The sequence below is a fragment of the Nothoprocta perdicaria genome, unplaced genomic scaffold, assembly GCF_003342845.1.
Source record: "Nothoprocta perdicaria isolate Ctin4 unplaced genomic scaffold, notPer1 scaffold_180, whole genome shotgun sequence".
NCBI lineage: Eukaryota > Metazoa > Chordata > Aves > Tinamiformes > Tinamidae > Nothoprocta > Nothoprocta perdicaria.
In genome coordinates this window covers 732,074-754,773 of record NW_020454983.1, presented here as the reverse complement: position 1 = coordinate 754,773, position 22,700 = coordinate 732,074, and the positions used below count along the sequence as shown (strand labels likewise).

At 42.4% G+C, this 22,700-nt stretch overlaps 1 long non-coding RNA gene across 1 annotated transcript; it reads left to right on the top strand.

Annotated features, from left to right (window-relative positions):
* Positions 1-396: 396 nt before the first annotated feature.
* Positions 397-8,340, top strand: LOC112945074. Its single transcript, XR_003248941.1, has 4 exons — positions 397-536; positions 5,568-5,958; positions 6,105-6,159; positions 7,879-8,340. It is a non-coding gene; the product is annotated as an uncharacterized LOC112945074 (long non-coding RNA).
* Positions 8,341-22,700: the final 14,360 nt, after the last annotated feature.

Genomic DNA, 22,700 nt, shown 5'->3' with positions numbered 1-22,700 from the left:
TAACCAATAAAATTCTCCCTCAAAAAAAAAAACAACAAAAAAAAAAACCCACCAACTAAAATGAGGAAGGAAACTATATAAATTCTCTGGGGAAGTATGAGTGTGCCTAATAGCTCCTCTAGAACTAGAAAGAGTTTTCTTGAAACAATATTTTTGGGATTAACTCAACTACTTTGCCCAAGGCATCATTTAAGTTACTTTCTTATTTAGTACCATTTGTATTATTGTTTGCATAAGAAATCCTGCTCCGCAACTATTTCTAGTGTAATACCRCTGAAGTCGGTGAGCTTAACCAGGGATGGATTTGCTCTTCTCCTCCCCYTTTTTTTCCTCACTTTATTTATTTGCCTTGTAAACCAGAATTACCCACAGTAGTTATCTATCTCTTCTAGAAATCCGGCAGCACCTTGCAAAGGCATTAGGAGCTGCGCACGAGGCTTCCTGCGCCTGTCTGTACCTGTCACCCCACAGCAGCACAACAGCCGTCGCTGTTTCGATTGCTTCTTGCAGATAAAATGAGCTGCCCCGTAAACCGGGTGAGTTAAAGCTAAGAAGTAGCATTTGGATATTCATATCTAACTTCTCCACTTGATCTCATGCAGTGGCACTACCATTAACTCTCATATTGGATTGCTTCAGATGAAAAGAGACCTTGCACCCTGTGTTTGGCTGCAGCAGGAGAGGCTTGTGGCTTTTGGAAGCTGAGGCTTTTGCTCTATGTTGTGTGAATTTCTATCTTTCTGCCCCAAACTAGGGTGTATTTTTTAACAAAGAAAGAAGAAAAGATATTGGTCTACGAGTGAGCCTAAAGACCTTTCATGAGTCRTGCTCAGTATTGCTGAGGTGCCATTACACTCATTGGTCATCAGAGTTAAAGATGTCTCAAGATACCAAATAGAATCAGACTAGTATTCTGTATGGCACTGATGATTTTCAAATTATAGTTGATAAGCATATACTTGTAAATTATGTTGAAATACTCATGTTTTTAGATCTAATAACAAATTCTCACGTTTTGATGTCTTCTGGCCGTCTGTGCTTAAACTGAATCTGCAGGGAGTTAGGATGCTTCACCACAACCTTGACCCAAAATCAAATTTAAATCTTACTGCAGTAAAAATTGATGTAACCTGACTGAGGGCAAGGGATTTGGGCTTCTGGATTCACACCAGTGTTTAGTGTAACAAATATTTTTTTAAAAATGAGTGAATTCCAATTAGGATGCTATTTGATTAGTTTCTCTCTGAAAACATGATGGAAATATTTTTCTCATTTGCATTAAAAGTCATTCTATTTTTTGTACATCTTCAGTAAAGAGTGCATTAAATTTTGAACAGAAATACAGTTTTAAATGAAAACTGAACTTGAGATTTTTTTAACAAAGAATTCCAGTTGCATGCAGGCTATTTTCTTTAGAAAAACTGTTCTGATGGAAATTTTSTGACCTGCTCTAAACCTGACTCATATTTCAAACAAATAAGACACTGCTCAGCAGATGTTCAGGAAGGAGCAAGCCAGTAAGAAACCTAAATGACACATACATTCCCATGTGGTTACACTTGAGGTTCCTAGTGCTATAAACAGGAAGGATGGGACAGTCGCTAAGGTAATGTGTGAGCCATGAGAGGAATCAATTTTTTTTGTTATTATTTGTTTTTTATTCAGCACTGCACCTAGTTTTCTGTTGTTGTTAAAGGAGGAAGAAAAATTACCGACATTCATTTTGCACAAAACACAACACTGCTGTTTTTGACTCTGAAGGAAAGCACTCGGTGCCCCTCRCGTGGGCTGTTGTGAAGTCTAGCTCCCATGTAAATGGAAAATGACCAATATAAAATCAAAAATGTTAAATGTTAAAGACTGCAACATGGCTAAAATTATTGATGAAGCTTGAGTTGAATGTTGTAAAGGGCTTTTTTGTGTATGTCTGATGSGGGGGAATCTGAGACCGTGTTACTCAGCAAATGAGCTGTCGGTGTGGGAAAAATCCTGATCTCAGGAAGACTTGGAAATCCCACTTGGAAGAAGGCTCATTCTGAGCCCTGGGCAAGTCACTTGAGCAAGATCATCACAGGTATCTGGCTCACAGACAAGCTCTTTCTGAAGAGCTCAACCACTGTGTCAATGTATTAATTCTACAATTGTATCATTGGATAAATAGGTAAGGAGCAGATGGATTACTGCATATCCCTAAATCTAAAGAGCAAGGCCCTAACGTAGTACAGCCCTGTCTTCRCTGGAACCAGCAAATGCAAAGCACGATTTTACTTCCATGCTGACAAATGCCACTCTTTCTTTGCCAAAAACATAGAATTTCCACTGGAATACTGAAATTTCTTGTTTTTCTGCATCAGGAGCAATTTGCCTGTTATTGTTTATATGCAAGAACCAGAGATATCAGGCAGGCAGCGCTTCCCCCTCCTCCCCTTGATCCCCGTGGCGTTGTGCTGGATGGGGACAAGAGCTTGGAGGGTGTTTCCTGGGGCAGGAGGTGGCCTCGTGCTGCAGCCCCGGCTGCAGGGAGAGGTGGGCACAGCACGGGCTGCCAGGGATGGTCTCACATCGTGGGCCTTCCGTGAAGGAAAGCCGCTTCAAAGGAGGATAAAGGAGGCAGCGAGGTGGTAGCTGCTGTAGGAGCTATTGCAGAGCAGCTGGGTGCATCTGCTTTGCTTCACCTCCACAGCGAATCAATCTGTATTTTAGATCTAAACCATTTCCCCAGTGCCTAGTTTTGTTATCTCACACTGCTGTTACTCCAGCCTTGCTCTTACCTGGTTGTTCCCACCTCTCCCTTTCATCTCTTCAGCCTCCTCTTTTGGCCTCCCGTTAGAAATACCCACAGTGCGCCCGGGGGAGCAGCACTCGGCGCCCTGGGCGTTTGCTCGGGCGCGCGCCTTGCTTGTCGGTGCTCAGTGCTGGGTGCTCAGTGCTGGGTGTGCAGCGCTGGGTGCTCAGCGCTTGCCTCTGTCCCCATGTGCCTCCCGCGCACGCGCTGCCTCGCGCCTCCCTGCCCAAGCAACATCTGCTTATCGGGACTTCTGGTGCTGTGGTTAGTGAGTAAGTGCTCGTGTTTCCTTGCATTTCTGTCCTGTCAAAGATATTTGAGCTACAAAAAAAAAAAAAAAAAAAAAATCTGTTGAGCTCTTGTTTCTCTCTCTTCTTTTTTTTTCCTGTCTTTCTCTCTCTCTCTCTCTCTCTCTTTCTCTCTCTCTCTCTCTCTCTCTCTCTCTCTCCTGTAAATCTATCCCCAGTTGGTGCAGGTGAACCTGTAACCAGTGCTAAAAATAAGACCTCCCCACATTCTGGCTGAGCTCTAACTAAAATATAGATAACCCGTGCTTTGGGGACTGCCCCATTTTTCTCAATCCTGCCTACTCTCTGCGCTGGTTTGTTGGGCTCACTAGGTATTCCCGGCTGCGTGAAGAGCCCTCAGAAATGCGGGKGCATCATCCAGGCGTGTTGCGTGGCAGTGATGGGGCGCAGCGAGAGCAGCACCCCATGCGTGCAGCCAGCTCCCACATCCCTCATCCYTCCAGTGCTGCCCGGAAACACATTAGCTGCTCATTCCAGGCAGAACCCGCCGCTCACAAATGCACTCTGCTTTTGCTAGCATAATCACGCTTTTTATGTATTTATTGGTGCCATGTATTGCTCTCGCTATTTCCACACATTGCAGTGCTGTTCTATGCCCTGGCACCCGCTTAAAGAAACGAGCAGATCATTATTTGCTTCTGATTAGTACAGTGCATTTGAGTGGCGTGCTGGAGGCAAAAATTTAAAATGCATCAAAATGCAAATATGCCCCCATTGACCTCTGAAAAACTGTGTTGCATTACAAAGTGCTTTCTTTGAAAGCTAGAAAGGGAAAGGCAGGAGATGAGAAGTTTGCAGAGGTTTCTGGTTTTAAAAAGGAATTAATAGAGGATGGCTCCTTAGAGGTTGTGTTGTGCGTTATGCATAAAGCCTGTTCCCCTCTTAAGGGGAAGCGCAGGGGCCAGATAGCCCTGCCCACCTTGTGTCACTTGGCTTGCTTTGCTAGAAGAGCCACTCGAGTGAATGGGCTTGCTTGTGGTGCATATTCCCTCAATCTGCCAAGATTCAAATATGTAGGTTAATATATGGCAAAGGCCCAAAAGGAGAGACACAGAAATTATTCATGATCCTGTCTTTCAGTCTGAAAGCCTCCCTCTATAACCTCAGCTTAATGACTCTGCGTTTCAGAGGTAAATAATTTTCACCAAAAAAAAAGTGAGACAGACAGATTTGCCTGGAGAATACGAGGCTGGGATTCAAACAGGCAGCATCCCTATATCATTGCGTGCCTGAGAAATGCACTGTGGAACAAGAGCTAATGTTACGTGAGTTACTGGAGCTAACTGCTCTTTCACAGGCATCAGTAGTACTCTTTAACCAGAGAACATTGCAGCGAGACATTGGGTTACTTCAGTGCCAAAAAGAAGAAAACACAACCCACAAATCCCCCTCTCCAAAATGTAAGCTTCTGCCCTGGTCTTATTCTCCAAAATCCTTTCCTGCAGATATTTGTGTGCCTGTAGCCATGACTTTCCCTAATCCTCTGGCACAGGTCTAAAAAGGAGGATGTCCTCGAAACAAATCTAAATGCTTTAAAATCTTTCACTCTAGCCAAGCAACTGTTTGCGTGAACGTGTTAATATTATTCAGCGTTCAAACTGGCCCGACCCCTTTAATGAGGCAAGTCGTTAGGGCAGCCTTTGATTAGCCAGCTTGCTGCGCTGCGCCCTGCTGCTCTTCAGTGTCTGCTGCTGCAGTGAGCAGCGCGACGAGCGGCGCCGCCGCTTCCAGCCGCGTGTTCCCCTTCACCAGGCGTACGAGGGTCTCGGGCGGTAAACACAACAAATCAGCAGCAGGAAAGGGAGCACCAGTCAGGAAAAGAAGGTGAAGCCATCGCTAGCATTCCCAAACCAAGCGGAAGGAGGGAAAGCCTGTGTCGCCTCCCCTTCCCCGTGCCACYGCGGCTGTTGTGGCGTCGCTTAGCTGGTGTCGCTGGCTCTGCCTATTGCTTCAGTGCGCTTGGCCCTAAATGAAAGCTCTCTCATGCTAATGACCAGGATGCCCACCCTAATCATGTATTTGAAATATTAATAAAAATAATTTATGTCATGTGACTGCTTTTTAACTAGCTGCTTTCGGGACTTTAGATCAGGATTATAAAAGACGTGCATTTATAAATTATTAGCCTTGAGCACATAAGCACTGTATACTATGGGGAGCACTTTTGTAGCACTTTAAATTAATTTATTGTTATTCATTCCAGCTGTCTGTGATGTAAACCTTTGGCTATAAATTTGTACCATCATCCAACACACCATTAAACTAAAGTGGTGCCCGTGCTGGAGCATATAATAAAACATATGAATAAGATTTCTGTGGGGACACTTTTTTTAAACTCTCTTCTCAGTTAATGACACAAGAAAAGTGAGATAACAGTCACCCTGTAACTATGTGTTCATTAGAATATGTCTGGTGGGGAAGAGTTTTAAATTTGCACTTCTATTGAATTCTGACTCAATGTTTTTCTTTACCAGATTGTTTCAATTCATATCCTATCTTAAGCAAAAGGCTTTGTCTGAATCCGTCATGAAGTCACCAGCCAAGAGTGCCAGAGGATTTTGCTGGACCTGAGCTTTTCAGTGGTGGAAATAGCTCCTAAGCACTGAACTGCAGACCGACAAGAGCAGAGCACTTGGACTCTCTTATCTCCTCTGCCGACAAGCATTCCTTCTCCTACACATCACCGTTAGGGGAGCAAAACTTTATCTGCATGACTAACACCATAATGTCCTAATCCATTTAACTGTATGGATATGTTACATGCCAAATCCTTGGGATACAATTTCCTATATTTTAAAGCAAGTTGTCATCATGCAGTGCTCTACCAAGCMGAGCTATAACCACCCATTGTTGCTCTTCTCCCAGGTAGGTCTCCTCTTTCCCCTGTACTACGTTAGATGATGGTTATATTGTGGTTCCAGCATCACGTAATGCTTGATATTTCTTGTTAATACTTGTTTACTGCTGATACTGATACTGCTTGTTAATATTTCTTGTCATTTCTGTGGTAGGTGGCAGAGTAGACCTGTTTGAAGGAAGTCCCAACTGATCTTCCACTGTTTTTTGGTAAGAATTCGGCTGCTCAGAATTTCTCAGATTTAGACTTCTGCTCCTGATATAAAATATAGCTGTATGAGAACAGAGATCTCAACTTGAATGTTAGATTCTCAGCTGAGATAATGTAGGAGCTGGGGCTCCTTTCATTTGTACCAGCTGTTCATATGCCACAGCTTTTCAGATGTAGAGCTCGGTAAGTTATTCGTCTATTAGCAAGGGCCTTTCAAAGTCAACTGCATGGAAAATGGTGCCCAGAAAGAAYGTATTTTTGATTGTAACTAATTAATCCAAAGACTAGTTTGAAGAACTTAAGTTCTCTTTTCTGTATATTTCCAAATTTATCCTAAATTTCTCGGTCTTTGATTTGGGTTTTTTCTCTAAATAATCTGCAAATAAAATATCTGAACCACTTGGGAATATGAGTAGATGAGTAACAGTCCTTTACACACAAAAATTAACATTTGACTATGGCAGTGAGAAAAGATACTGTCCACATGGAGAATTTTGGTTTTATCCAAATATCTCCAAGTTAGGAATTCTATCTCAACTGTCTAAAGTTCTTGAAACATATTCAATAGAAATTTCAAAAAGAAGCCTTTGGTATTCACCAGAACTGAATTCTGGTCTCTGAACTGCCCTGGATACTTGAATCATGATGCTGCACTTAGATAAAGATTGACACTTGAATGAAGTGTATCGTGCCATAGATAACACATGAATGATATTTTTCAGTCTGATTTGCGTGCCACAGCAAGACTTTCATGTGGATATCTGCATGAAAAGGAAGAATAATAGCGAGTGGAAGAAAAGGCAGGAAAAACCTGAACCATATTTACATTCTTGGGGAAAAAAAGGGGTGAGAGATCAGATTTATCTATTCAAATTATCCTTGCTTCTGAACAGAACATAGATCAATACCAGCTTGCACTTTTATATCTCTTCCAATTAAAGGAAAACACACTTGTATGCTGATCATCTGCCTCATTTCCAAAAGTATTCTGTGGTGTGGCTGGATTATAGGAGCTAGCTAGCAAACAAGGAGTTAATCACAGTTGAGGGAGTTGGAGGTGATTAGGACAAGAGCTATAAATCAGCTGCCTGAGATGCAAAGGGATGTTGATTACTTGGCTAGAGGGTCAGCTTTAGTTGTTGTCTTAGGTGCAAGTGCAAAGACTTGGATAGTTGCAGCAATTGCTCAGTTTGAGCTCTTCTTTCCTGGGAAAATTCTCCACTCATGGAGTTTGCTTTAGGTGGAGACCTAATCCACTGTGTCTGTCTGCAGTGTTAGCCTTTGCCAGTTATATTTACATTCTGTCCCAGGATACACGCAAGAGAGTCCCTGTTTTTTTATCGATGTGCTAAGATTTTAGATTTTCTTCCAGCTTGTATACTACAGAAGATGACAACTTGGTCATGGGGGAAAAAATATATTTGGAGCTTTCCTTTTTGTTACTTGGCTTATCAATTGCTACTATAGATGTATTTCAGTGATTGGAAGGGAACTGATGATATATCATAGAATTTATGACATCAAAAGAAGAGTGTGTTGTGTTTCAGTTGCAGCATCCAAGATGACCTAGTTCAGTTCTCAGCTGTTCATGAATCTTTTCAGCTTTTCATGCCTCAGTTTCCTAGCAGCTGAATAGAAAGAAGGTTCCTTTTTTTCCACTCTTACTTAAACTGTAATCTATTGGGAGTCATAGTGCTACACACTTCATTATCCCTTAGGTTGCTCAAATCCTCAGAAAACGCTTCAGTACGAAGTGGTGCTTCTCTTCAGTCATCTCCACACTGGTGGTGCCTGCTGATGTCACTGCAGAGAGCTGCCCTTTTTTTGTCTCCACTGTTTGGAAGGATCAAGCTTTTTATTCCAGTGACTCAACAAGCAGTCAAGAAGGATCCTTGCCTCAAGAACAGCAGCTCCTCTGAGAAACGAGAGAGGACGGGTGTGCTCCGGGAGCAGAGGACAACAACTGAAGCTGTAGCTGCTGCCACAGTTTGGCACAAGCGCCCTCRGAAGCAGCTGTGAGAAAGGCACCCTCTCCCCTTCCCTCACACGGCCGTGCTGGGCCAGCTGGAGGGCACCGTGGTGCTCGCTAGCTGGGCTCGTGGGCACGGCGTGAATTGTGCCCCAGAGGTGCCTGYGTGTAGCTGAGACTGCGCTGCAGGTGGCTGCTGTGCTCGTCAGCAGCACGCAGACGTATGCTGGCTTTTGTGGCATCGTCAAAATACACTTTCGAGCCCATTTCAGCAGCAAGCCTGGTTAGAGTGCATGCCAGGAAATGTTAATTACTGCAGTGCAATCTTCTGTTTTCTGTGGTGCAATAGCAATTAATTTATACCATTTGAAAAACACTTGCACATTTTTATTAAAAATCAATAAAAGCAAGTCAATACAATGTAAAGCATACAATATCAAAATGAAAAGCTCTTGCTTTTGTATTTGAGCGTCACTGACAAAATTTCACTGTTGATTCAGACAGTTTTGTCTGCTGTAATCTAATGAGAAGCCATTGTGYTTCTTTTCAGCATTTGGAAACAAATACAAATGTTGGCCTAATACATAGTATAAGAATGCAGTAAGTTACCCCCAGTGGCAAGTCAATGTGATGATGCAAATGCTGCTGTATTCACCTCTCTGCATCCTGGCACCTGACAATTCATGGGATCCATTTTGAATTAGGTTAACTTTTAGTTATTGTTGTAATTAGGGGAAAAAAAAGCTCCAAAAGACTGCTCCATTGTTTCATAATCYAATGAGGTAATTGAACAAGCATTTCCAAGAGTATTGCTTTTTCGGTCATGTTCCTGAGTGTATAGGTAATAGATTTGGCTTGATCTTTTAACAGTAGTAAACCAGAGTAGAAAGGAATTGGGGTGACTTCAATGTTGTGAAAGCACTAATGTAGGCAGTTAGTGACCTAACACTGATGGTAGGTACGTCACCAACTCCTTGCAGTACTGTGGGTTCCAGCTTGAAGTATTTTATTATTCTTTTAAAACTGAATTAATGGATGATCCTTTTAACTGTGTGAAATGATCCAGACATGATAGTAGTTTTTCAAAGCTTTTAGACAGTTCTGATAGTTCATGACAGTGGGCTGGGAGGACAAAYATCGTGGTTATAAAAATATATTAACTAGACTAATTTTCAAGGGATAGAGAATTCATTCAAAACAGCCAGGAGCTCTTTTTGCTTTGCTACRGGGATATTAACAATAATGAAATACAAGATTCTGAAAATAATTATAACTTTTTCAAAGGTGGCAATTGGATTTGAATTGTTTCTAGAAAATTATCTCTAGCATGGCAGTATGTCGCTAAGATACTGCAAAAGGGAGGGAGATGTGGACAGAGGGATCTGGACAGGCAGAATTGATGGGCTGAAGCCAACTGTATGAGGTTTAACAAAACCAAGGGCCAGGCCCAGTCACAACTATCCCATGCAGCGCTTGGGGCAGAGCAGCTGGAGAGCTGCGTGGCTGAAAAGGATCTGGGCAGGTTCGTTGACAGTCAGTTGAACGTCAGCCAGCAGCGTGCCTAGGTGGCCAAGGCCAACGGCCTTCTGGCTGGTGTCAGGAATGGTGTGGCCAGCAGGCCCAGGAAGGTGATGGTCCCCCTGTACTTGGCACTGGTGAGGCCGCACCTYGAATATTGTGTTCAGATTTGGGCCCCTCACTGCAAGAAAGACACTGCGGCTCTGGAGTGTGCCCAAAGAAGGGCAACAAGAGTGGAAAAGGGGCTGGACCTTACAAGGAGCGGCTGAAGGAGCTGGTGTGGGTTAGTCTGGAGAAGAGGAAGCTCAGGGGAGACCTGTTGTCTAAAAGAGCTTCTCCAGCTCTCTTCAACTACCTGAAAGGAGATTATAACAAGGTGAGGGTTGGTCTCTTCTCCAGAAGAGCTACCAATAGGACAAGAGGAAAGGGCCTCAAGTTGTGCCAGAGGAGGTTCAAGTTAGACCTTAGGAAGAATTTCTACATGGAAAGAGTGGTAAAGCATTGGAATAGGCTGCCCAGGGAAGTGGTGAAGTCACCCTCTCTGACAATGTTCAAGAAATGTGTAGATTAGGCAGTTGGGGACATGGTTTAGCAGGCATGGTGATGATGGGTTTGTGGTTGGACTTCATAATCGTAAAGGGCCTTTCCAATGATAATGATTCTATGAAAAAGTTGTAAACTGTGTTCTGTATATGGCATGCTCGTATATGACAGCTTCCACCTTCTGCAMAAGGAGTGGTGATGTGGCCATCATTCGATTGTTGCGATGGATGAGATGGAGGATGGACATAAAAATGWACGTCCATCATTCTCTCTGTGTGTGGCATTATTTTTTCTCATGTATATCCTATCTGCGTGACCTTTACTTCATCCGTACTTCCTAATGCCTGATTCAACGAAGCTAGAACAAGCACTATTGAAGGTAGCGTACTTATTAACCTAATATAAGTCTTACAGAAATGTATGTCCTGAAATGTGCATCTTGAGCATGTTATTAACTTCAGGTATTTTAGCATAAGTCTTACCGAGGTAAAAAGGATGTGCTTTAGGGCACAGATAACTATCACCTAGGAAAGAAACTGAGAAACTGAAAGGGTAATTGATTACTCGTGGAGTAACTTCCTTCAGAAACTACCACTTGATCTGTATTTGAAGTGTACAGGAGTGAACTGTGTGTTAGTAATCTCCTCCCACTGCAGAATTGATGAGTTTCAATAGCACTGTAGCATTTTCAAATAGAAACAGATGTCCTGTTGTACAGCCTACAGCAGAAAATCAATAGTAGGTGAACCATAAGTAGTCCCTTACCTTCTGAGAGGGCTCTGCTGTGAGAGCTGTGCACGAGTGAGCTCTGTGTTAGGCTGAGCTCACTTGAAGTAACATTATGACCATAATGTTTTTGTGACAAGCTTATCAAATTCCCAGCATCTGGCTTACCTCAGGTAGACTGCACACTTCACRTGATGCTCTTTGCTTACCTGCCCAAGATACTGTGTGCTGTTTTCCATGTGGAGCTGAAGTAAGCTGCATTTCAGTTGTTAGCACATATTTGTRTTATGTATTTTACCTAGGAGATGTCAGGGTAGAAATGGGGGAGTTAGAAACTCTGCAAACACACAAGCTGCTCCAGAGAGTTTACTCTGTGTCCCCATTTGGAAAAGGTTGGATAGGATAAGAGATGGGAGTGAAGCAGTGTTTCTGCTTTTGTTCAGAACTTTATGTGGAATCAGACACAGAACTGAGGTTTTCCAAATGTCATAATCACATAAACACCAAGCATGCTTTGGCATGGAAGATGCTCTGCAGGTTGTAATTATTTCCCGGGTGCTATGGTACATGTGTGCAAGGGAGGTTTTTCCAGATGATACCCTTTACTTTCTTTTAATGCATGTCAAATAATACAGACAGAAATATTAGAAGCAAGCAACCCCTATGGTTTTGATTGTGGTTAGCCTGACGGATCTGGTTTGCTTTAAGTGGAAGCTGATGAACAATGGTTTGAAAGGAGAAAAGGAAAACGGCCACAGTGCTGAGGTCAGTCAGCCACTTCCTACATCCAGCTGTTTCAGTTTATTTTTTTAATTAAGTTTGSCTTAAATTAATGATGACAGTTTAAAGAGAACTCTTTCACCTATTTAGCTTACTTTATATCTGAAGCCAAGTCCCCTCTGTCCACTTGCATTTTGTTACAAGATTTGCAATTGGGTTCCTAAAAGTCCCTGGTTTCTTCCCCACCTTATTTTTTCGTCTTTCTGCTCTGTCGTTGCCCTCTGCCCTTCTGTGCCCTTTCAAGGGAGGGCTAAAGCCTTTGCTGCTGTGGTATGGAAACAAAGTGCCTCCTAATTGGTCATTAATACTGCTGGAGTGTGAGGATTCTTGGGAATTGCTAAATCAAGCCCATTTACTCCACCTTGAGGGTCAGCTCCTCAGATGGTATAAATCAGCTTTGCTTCCTGGTTTTCTAACAACTTGGTGTAGGTTTGCAGCGTAGAGGAGCTGGTTTGGGATCTCCAGCCTGCTGCTGCCTCCAAGCAGCAGATTCCCACGTAGAGCAGAACAGAGGCATGCTTTCTGTTTCAATGCTGTGGTCATCTCCATCCAAAAACCTGCGAATTAGTAGTTCTAGAAGTAACTGCTGTAATTGGCTGTGGTTTAGGTGGTGAGGGAGAGAAGCAGCAGTCTTGATTTCTTTTTTTCAGAAAGAATGCAGCTAAAGGAGAACTCCCCCAATGCCTGCGATGCTCCGTGCAGAGCCGCAGCCACCTGCACAGGCTAGGTGCCTTCCTGAGCCAGGAAAGTATCCTGGCCTGCCCTGAAGAGATGGAAATTGTCCTCTGCTGTAGGAGTTTGGCCTTTGTTCATGTGGAGGTTTTTAAAAATTCCTTATAACCATTAACTTTAAACCTCTTTAGGCTTACTTGCTTCTCCTACAGCAGAGCAGACTATTTATTTATTTATTTATTGTTAGATGAGGAGACCTTGCCTTAATATTTAAGATAAGAGCTGATGGCTCATAACTAAAATAAGAAATGAGGTGCCACTCCTTGTACTTTTTAAGCTTTTGCTAAGAAAACAGTAAGAATTGCATCATTGTTCATTACAGATACTAATGTGATCGCAATGGCTGCAGTCTCCTGTAAGTAGTAAAAGCTTAAGCGTTCCTTAAACTGAGATGAACCTCATGGACTGAGTGATACCATGTGTGGTGAGGTCTTTAACCACAATTTTGAGAAGGCTGCCAGAAACTAGCAAACTTGGGAGGTTATGATTGCTAATGAGTTAAATCTCACTGGCTACATGGAGCCAATGTAGAGCTGTTAGGAACATCATCATCATCATAATAATAATAACAACCCTCTCCCCGGTCAGAGTCTCTGGAAGAAAACAGCATGAGCCAGGAAGAACATTGGAGGATGCTTCACTCGGTGAGTCTCTCTTGTCTTTGGGCCATGGCTCAAAAGTTACAATAATAAGAAATAATTTATGATTCCTGTTTATAAGAACTTTTTATTTTATTACCATCACATAGTCTTACCAAAAAGAGTACCTGGTAGGTGCTAGCACAGATGCACTCTGCAGCTATTGGGTAAAATCTCCTGTAGCAATTTCTGGGTCAAAGTCAGTGACGATAATAAATAGCTGGGAAGGTGTCATTGTACAGAACAGTCAGGAATTTCAATAAATGGTAAAGTGGCACAACCTGCAGCAATTTGATACTTTATATGTGTACAAGTTACAGTCTAAAAACAAAAGCAATTGGAAAACAGTTTCTCTTCCCTGCCTGTTCTTCAAAAGTACCAAAACAGTCTAGTTTGTTTTGGAAGTCTTTTTTTTTTTTTTTTTCTGCTTCATTATAGGGGGGTTGGACTCGATGACCTCTGAGGTCCCTTCCAACCTTCGGCATTCTATGATTCTATGATTATCAAGATATTTAACTTCGATTTTAAATGAAAACAGAAGTATTTAAGGAATGTAATCATATGTTGTTTTCTTTCAAGTAAATTTGCAGAACCTTTTTCACTGAGCTTTAGACAACTTCACAGTTAATTTGAATTGACATAAAACTGCACTTTTTAGTGCTCCTCTGATCAAAGTACTTTCTTCACTTTGGAAAAAAAAATCTCCAGCTGTATTCCTGGTCCTTGTATAGGTAGGTGTTGGTCAACAGACATTAGCACTTTGTTCTAATTTTGCCTCTGAGACAAAACTTTAGCTCAGACTCTTGTTTTATTGGTAGTGGTTATGGTGATTCTGGTGTCTAGTAGTTGTAGAAATGAAAATAGGATTGCAAGAGCAGTGCCACTTTAGATATCAGTAGAATTTACGCTTTCACATGCACTCTTTCTCCTAGTGTATGCTCCAGTTTAGTAAGGTTTTATATACCTTCAGAACTCAAGTTCTTGGCTCCATTTTCATCTCATGCTTAAAATACTTACAGAATAGGGAATGGCAGTGTGAGCTGTGAATCTGGCTCTGCCTGGCCTATTTTAAGGTAAAGTTTTTGCAAAATGACAGGGTCAATTCTGTGAGTTATAAACCTGCACAAAGGTTTATAAGTGAAGTCATCTAGACTAGTCGCCTTATCCAAGCCTAATAGGTACAGAGATGCAATGCCAATGAATACTCTGTCTGATATTTAAAATCTAACTTTTCCTACTCTGGTTTTCTTCGTAACRTGACAAAGATCATCAGGCTTTGGGGGCCACAGGCTGCCCTTTACTTCTCTTGACTTCTCTGAAAGTTGTTGCCCACTGCTGCCCATCCCGTTGCTCCAGCACGAGTTACTAACCCCATAGCAGGGTGGCAGGACAGGTGCTTTGTCTACTCGTGGGCCGTCACAGTTCACAGCACAGTCCAGCAGTCACCGATTTCAGTTCATGTTAAAACTGAAACGTGCTGGGCTGTGAGCTGCAGCAGGAGGGTCTTGGGCTCGTGACTGCTGCAGTTACCACCTCAGCAGTAACCTCTTTAGCCACCAAAGCTGAATCCAATTCAGACATGAATCAGTGCCCTTAATTAACTCTCCTCTGTAAAGGCCCAATGCAATCATACTGATGTCGATGATAACGGTCCCAGATGAGAGTTTGATTGTGCCCTCAATATAAATAAAAAAGTAGTTAAAAAGCTAAAAAMCAAATAGCTCTGTGGGGGGAAGGAATGGGTCATTAATACATCACATTCATATCAAAACACTTGCAYGTGAACAACTTAACCCTTACAGCTTTTCAGGAGAATTGAGTTTACTATTTGGAAAGAATGTCTTGGGCCAATATTTAAAGAGGAGACTTTAGGGAAGTGTTTYGCTTCCGAGTGCCCATAGGAAGGGGCAGCTGTGCAGAAGGTCACTGGCCTCTCAAAAAGAACTSCAGTAACACAGTGTAACAACAATGTGACTATGTTAGTTTCTTTTCAAGCAAATTAACAGATATACTTGGGATCGCTTGTGGCTCTTCTTTTTTCATTTCTTTTTTACAAGACAGCTTTGCCACAGCACTTGGGAATAATTGTCCTGGCTGGGGTTTTCTGTGGGCAAGAGCCTGGAAAGGCGCTGGGAGCAGCCTGGGACTCATTGAGCACTGCGCAGTCCTGGGTTTTGCGTAGCAGGATGTGTTTCAGTGAAAGCAAAGWAATTCTTCAAGTTCAAATTAGGCCATATTTAATCTTCTTTGCAAGTAGCAGTGAAAAAAAAATTAATGGCTGGTGTAGTTTTAAAGGGAAATGCAGCAGCAGGGAGCTGGCGTGCAGCAAGGCAGCCCTGGTCTGGCAAAGCACCGGTCCCCTCAGCRCAGGCAAGGCAGAGAGCTACAGCACCCATGGAACGGGAAGGCATGGGCAGGATAAAGCCTGGATGAAATGTTTCCGTAGACAAATCCCTCCCTTCCCCTGGGAAGGGATCATGCTTGCAAGTGGAGATCCCCTAGCCTCCTGCTAAGGGAAAAACCAAAAAATCAGCGGTAAGACCCTGGGAGGATGCTATTTTTTTTTTTAAATATGTTTAAATGGAGCCAGTTGCTGCAAACATGTTGTAGATTTATTCAGCTGCAGAAGAGCTGGCACGCAGCAGGTGCCTTGGAGGAACAGAGAGGAGAAGTGGAGGAAAAACGAGGGAGGCCGCTGAAAGCAAGCGGGCAGGGAGAAAGCTCTGGAAGCTTCCAGCATGCAGCCTGCTGCACTAATGCCTTATGTCACTGCAGAACATTAAATGAGCACTTAAAAAGGTAATTAGCACCTTTTCATTGGACCAGAAATCAAAGGTGTAATTTACCAGAAGTCAGTGAACAATGTAAAAGATCTAATTTAATCACATTGCATAGCTTATCCGGGGTGAAAAATTAGAAGCCTATCTTTGCTGAATAGTTACACCTACAGCAAAGTCATTTTTGTTCCCCCTACAGGACAGAGTCACGGTAACCACAGCTGCAATTGGTGCAGACAGCACCAAGTAGCATGGGATTTTCTCACTGTGTAAAGCAACGGGAGATATTCTTACTATTTGAATTTTACTGCATCATTATCACTGTTTCACAATAAAAGCAGAGTGTCTGCATYATGCAGAAAGAAATGCTCCTGCCTAGAGGAGGCAATATTTTATTGCCAAAATCCTGCATCATATTACCCATTTCTTGCTCTAAAGCCTCTGTATGGGATGCTAAGATGGGAATTTTCCAAAACTCAGATAAATGGAGAGGAAACGAAGGTTCTGTTTTAGCCTGTTGCAAAAGAAAGGTGTTCTTTCAATATTCAGATTTCACTTTAGATTTCAAAACATCCAATCCTGCCTTAAGGTTTCAGAATGTGCAATTCAGCTTATTTCTATTCTTGGTATCGAATGGAGTGTTCAAAAGATCAATAAAAGGAAAAAAAAACACTATTAAAATTTAAGTACCGTATAAAGAAACTAGGCTTTAGCTCAGTTATTTTTCAAGCCCTAGCTACAGCACAAGCCATGTTACCTTTATTGGGATTTCTTAACTAAAAATGGGGACTGTGTTTGAAAAACAATTGTAAAATCAAGTTAGCGGCTGAGTAACCAGACCACAGCACAGCAAATTGTGTTCCACATTACACCACCTAATGAGGGTTAAACTTCATCCTTTGAGCACRGCTGAGCTTCCAAGATTGCTGTCTTTTTCTGCTAGGCCTTCATGCGTGGTTCAGTGACAGCTTGGAAACCCCAGAGCATCTCAGTGAAATAGCKGGAATTCTGCGTTAAAGCTATTAATTGCCCTGGTCTTTTAGGGCCACCTCCTGATAAACCTGTCCAGTTACCCATCCCCTTGGCTTTGAGGGGTTGTGTTTGAGAAATCAGGCAGATGGACCTTTGTGGTGTGGACATGAGCAGATAGCAAACGTGGAGGTGATGTGGCCGGGGCTAAACGTGTCCGGGAACAATTTATCCTGGCTGCTACGTCACAGCTGTGGCACAAAGACATGACCTCACTTTTTATAGCGCTAGCCTCAAAAAACACATGTGCAATAGCCATAAGGTAATGCGGCTGCCTGCACTGAAATCTCGAGTTCGCAACTTCAGCAATATGTCTAATTTATCTAAGGATTAGCTCTTCAGGAAGTCTGGCTAACTGAGATTTGGACACAGGGTTGTGAACAGTACAAACAAACACTAATCAGTCACAAAAAAAGAACAGAGAAAGAGCAGTAATCAACATGGATCTGGCAATCTCTAAGAAAGATCTAGTTTGCTTGAGGAAAATTCAACAAGTAAGGAGAAATCTTTTTACTGCAAGTTATTCACTTGACTCAAATAATATATTACTATGCTGCTAATTATTATATCTAATTATATATAGTTTGTCCTAAGCACATTGGCAAGGGAAATATGTTGTAAAATGTACGTTGAAATATTACTGTGTTATTGTTGAGTCAGCTCCTGGGGCACGATGCATTAAATATCTGCAGCTCTAACCGATTTCAGTGTTTTTAACCACACTGTTGAGCTGTGTTCTTCTTGCATGTTTGTTAAAATCAGCTTCCCTGCTTTCCAGTTGCAATATGATACTTCCTAAAGAACTGTCTTTCCCATTCTCTCACTTTTCTTCCACCAGATACTTATTTCCCCAATTGGCCTTACTTGTCCATTTTTTTTTTTAATCTGGACTATAAACATTGATCATTTAATTCCATCCCCTAATCTTGTACATGCTTCGCCCTCTCCATTCAGCGAATGTGATGTATTACCACGCAACTTCTGTTTCATCAGTAAATAATATTCTGTAGGCAATTTGATGCATTTGGACCTCAAGGATGAGTCCACATTAAGTAAATTGGGACATTAAGCCATAAGGAAAATAAATTTGGAGAGCCCTAGAATGGAAAAATAGTTTTTCAGTGTGACATAGTTTCAGACAGTCTGACATAGCCACTGTGTTTCAGCACCCGTGTAAAATATATTATGGACTTTCTGTTTTTTKTTTTTTTTTWAAAAAGGCAGAGATTAACTGTTTAAAATGAGTTGTGTTAGGTTTTTATTAATAAAATGGATAAAAAGGCTCCTAAATCATTGCATTTCTTAATTTCTAGCCACTGCTCTTTTAAATTAATCCCCTTGAAACACTCCTAAAACATAAAAAATCTCCAAGTGAGTTTCAACCATTTACACGACAAATGGCTTTAAACAGCAACAGYAGAGTCAGGTGGCGACCTGCAGCACAGCTCCTGTGCCTTGGTCTCTCAGTTTTGCAATGCTTTTGTGCTATGCTTGACGATGTATTAAAATGTGCAGCACACTGTGCTAATGGGACAGCCTCACACCGCGGATAGTGGGACAAGGACGAGTTCGGAGACCAAGGATGTGACTAGTGCGAAGGATTCTTTCGTATGAGCCTTTATAGGTGATTAATAGGTTTATTTTTTATAAGCCATAGTCACAGCTGTAATGGCACATTGAAAGGTGATACAAAGCAGGCAAGCAAATTGCAGCACCGCTGATGACCCCAGGCTCGAGTCACATGTAGAACAGAGGCCTAAGCTGCTGTTAGCAAGGTAGGAAAACACCTCAGATTGTTGCTGTGTACTCAAACCACCTAGATCTTGCATGCCACGACTGCACTCTCTAGTGAGGAGCAGAGTGATAAGAGAAAGAGAAAAATCTTGTTTAGCTTCGGATTGTTTAGTCTGAATGCTGTGCCGAAGCCCAAGGCAGCGCCGCCGTGGCCTTGGAAGGCCTGCTTGGCTCTCCTCGATTGTCACTCGGYTTTAAAGGACTCTGATGGTCTTTTCTCTTGTCTCAGCTTCATACTAAAATGTCTTGAAGTTCAGGTACTCCTTGAAAGACTCTGATTGATTTTCAGTCACGTTTCTTAAATCAGGTTTCTGAAAAATCCGCTTCTTAATGGTAGGCTATTTTTCCCATTTAGGTTGTCTGTAGTGTTTCAGTTTTGCAGTACAGGGAACTAATATGTTTGTAATCAGAAGATACCTTGGGAAAATTAAATAAAAAGGGTGCCAGAGCCAAGAGAAGTTACTTGTGCTCTGTGAAGTACTGCAGCCAAGCACAACMGCAGCTACCTCTAAAGACAGATGTGGATATTGAAATGTTAAAGGTTCAATACATAGAAAACAAAGTTAGGAAAATTATAAGCTAAAAGTTAAAATGATCTGCAACCTGTTGCCCTGAAGCTCATTATGAGCATTGCAGGTAGCGATGGTCTTCTCTTGGCCTGAGGGACCAGACATCTCCTTGTGTTCAGCACAAGTTCTTCCCTACAGCCTGGTCTGTGACCTGGCCTCTTATCCCTGAGTTCTGGCAGAGCTCTCAAGGGAGAGGGCTCTGGGGAGAAGCATTTTATTAAACTTCTTGGGTTCTTCATCCTTCTGAGGGAGGAAAAAAAAATACAGCAGCAAAAACCCTCTTGAGTGTGAATTAAAAAAAAAAAAAAAATCAGTCTTTTGAAAAGGTTTACCTAAACAATCTCTCTCACTTAGAAGCTGTTAAATATATTATGTATTAAAAAGGGTTCTGGCCRCCCGCAGCACTTCTGTCCAAAGCTTGCAGAATTCACCTGTTCAAGTGCAAGGTTAGGGCCTGTGCTGAGGGAGCGTAAATGYACTGGTATGTTTTCCTAGGCTGCCAGAGGAAGTCTGTAAACCTACTTTCCAGRTGGTACTGTGGAACACAGCACTGTGTCTTGGTCAGGAACAAAAGGAAAAAAAAAGAAAGGAGAGAAAAAGAGGTCCTGGTTGAGCTCAGAARATGTCCTAATCATCGTTGCAGTGCCCGACGCGCGGCCGCTGCCTGTGGGGCTCTGTCCAGCCCGCTGTGGACATGGACACGCTGGGGTCGGCATTCACGACGGGCTCACGGGAGTGGCTGGAATCGTCATGTGGTGGAGGAGAGCTGGCCGGCGGGAGCCCAGGTGTCCTTGCTACCATTTCTCAAAATTTCAGCTAACTCCAAAAATAGTGCTTCTGTGATTACTTTTTTTTTTGTTCCTCCTCCAATGAAGTATATTTCAGGGAAATAAGTTAAAGCCTGATAGAAATGCAGTAGTAAAATACACATATTTGGAAATAGGTTTTTTTTAAACTTTAGTTTCATTGAAAATTCAGCTTTAGTTATTTTATTGGTTCAGAACGTTCTAGACAGCAGTTTCCCAAACCATATTTGTTTCCTACCATTCAAAGTGAGGAATCCGAATGCTTTGCAAGAATACCCTAACACTGACATGAAAGCTCCCAGAGGAGACAAATTATCTTGAAATCACAAAATAATTTTTCCTTATCTTATCAGACACCACCACACAGAGTCTGCTGGAACTTTATTCTGCAGTAACGCTATGGAGAATGGAGCTGGCTATGTCTACAAAATGTAGATATTCTGAGTGACAAGCAACGAGTTGGGCCAATATTACAAAGGTAGGGAGAGATTAACCCTAATGCCTGGTAGCCTTTATAAACACTAGGATTTTTGGTGCTTACCTCCTAGGTGAATAGCTATTTGTTGTAGGCAGTGCCTCCTGAGAAAGGAATCTGTTAGTCTGCAGCTAGGGATCTACTAATGCATGTGTGAGGACAGAAGTGAGTTGAATACACTGTCAGAAAATGTTACAACCATTGCTGGGTAGATTGGCATAGATCCACCTTGTTCATGTATTGCTTTGGGTGTCTTTCTGGTGTGTAGACTGACCAGTCCACCTGGTCAGTACTGGGAAGTTTTTCCAGAGCTGGAAAGTGAGTGTAATAATGCCCAGGGGAGCTAATGTCCGAAAGGCTCAGCCATCCCTGTGTCTGTACCCAAACGGTTCAATGGAAAGGTGTTTTTGTTTGTTTTCTTCTCTTTGTCCTTTTTAATAAGAAAAAGGCTCCAGTAGGAGCTGCGTAGCTGAAAATGGTTGAACTTTCAGACACTGAAAAGAGCCCTACGGGACCAAAGTTTTAAAAGAGATATATTAAACGAACCTAGGCATTAGTCATTGCAGGTGCCGTGACTGTGCACACAAATAGCATGCTAAATGACTGTTTGTCAGCCTACAAGTGCAGTCACTGAAATTTTGACTCTGGTAAGCTTTGGAAGAGYGCACACCCAGTGCTTCCTTCTTTAAAAAGGGCTCTTACAACCCGCATCAGTTGCACCATTTTGCCGTAAATCACAGCAGCTCTAAGGTGCTTGGGGGTTTTTTTGAGAGAAGCTGAAGCCCAAATAACTTCAGATTGAAAAGATTTGCCCCTAGAGCCAGCAGGGCGAGAAGGGACCTCGGGGAGCACCCGTGCCYATCTCTGATGCCTTGGGGTGCTCATTTCTGCAGGAATGCAGCRACTCGGCCTCACGTTATTCCGGATTAAAGGGACACAGGCACGTTGGTGTTGCCTGGCGCAGAGGGTGCCGGACAGGCACAACCTGCTGCTGCTTCCCAACTGTCTCTTGGTTGTTAGGGTGGAAGGGAAACATTCTCCTGCCTATTCGGTGTTATTGTTGGGTCTATGTATGTTTTTAACAGTTTGAAAAGGAAAAGCAGAGCATGCTGGGTTTTATCTATGTATCTGTCATGAARACCTGAAACAATTGTAGGATCCAGTAGGAAATGGGATACTATGGGTAAAAAGTTATAATGAATGAGGACTCTAAAACTTTTAAAATGTGAGATATTATAACTTTGCATGTAATTATGCTGTTTGGGATGGAGAGGAGGAAAAAAAAAGAGAATTGATGCTTTCCTCAAAGTACTCTATAAAACTCATCTTTCCTCGGTCTTTATAAAGAAAGAGAAGTTAAAACTGATTAGATTGAATAATTTTGAGGAACAATATTTTCTGTATGTATAATCTGTATAATTTCTAAAATTGTTAYGATATTCAGAGAATACTGATTTTTTTATATATATTTTTCATAGTAATAGTCATTATAACCAATAGCCATTATAACTTAATATTTCCTAGTTCTAGTTTGAGAAACTAGAGCCAGGATCAGCCAAGAGTGGCCTGCAAGCGGGTTTGCAGCCGCTGAGCCCCCTGCCTCCCTGCAGCCTGGGGGTTAGGCTCCTTTTCCCTGCTGCAGATGCTGCTCGTGTGCTTTCCCACCGGAGCAAACGGGATTTGCCAGGCTGGACACTGCCCCTGCCACCCGCTGCACGTGCTGATTTATCCGCCAGGGAGCTGGYGACTCTCCGTGTGGTCCTCGGTGATAGAGCAGGAAGTATAAATCAGACCAGCTCCATTTGACTTGCAAGGAAAGGGTTATAGTTTTGCTATAAAAGTTTATTTAAGCTGAGGCATTCTTGAAGATTACCCTGCCATGTTGGGGTTTGCTTTATTTATGGATCTATACTGTGAGGCTRGAAATGAAGGCTGGGCTGTGGCTTTGCTCCAAGCCCTCCCTGTCAGTGCTCAGCTGGAGTAGGTGGGGAGTGAAGCACAGCACCTCTGAAGCTCAAAGGGGAAGGCTGTGGAAGAAGCAGTTTTCTATAATACCTGTAAACAAAGTCAAAACCTTTTCTTCTTAACCATCCCAGCTGCCTTGACCAGAAAGTTTAGGAACTACAATAACATTTTAAATGCCCCCCTCTAGCCATCCGACCTGCTGCCGATCTTACTTCATCG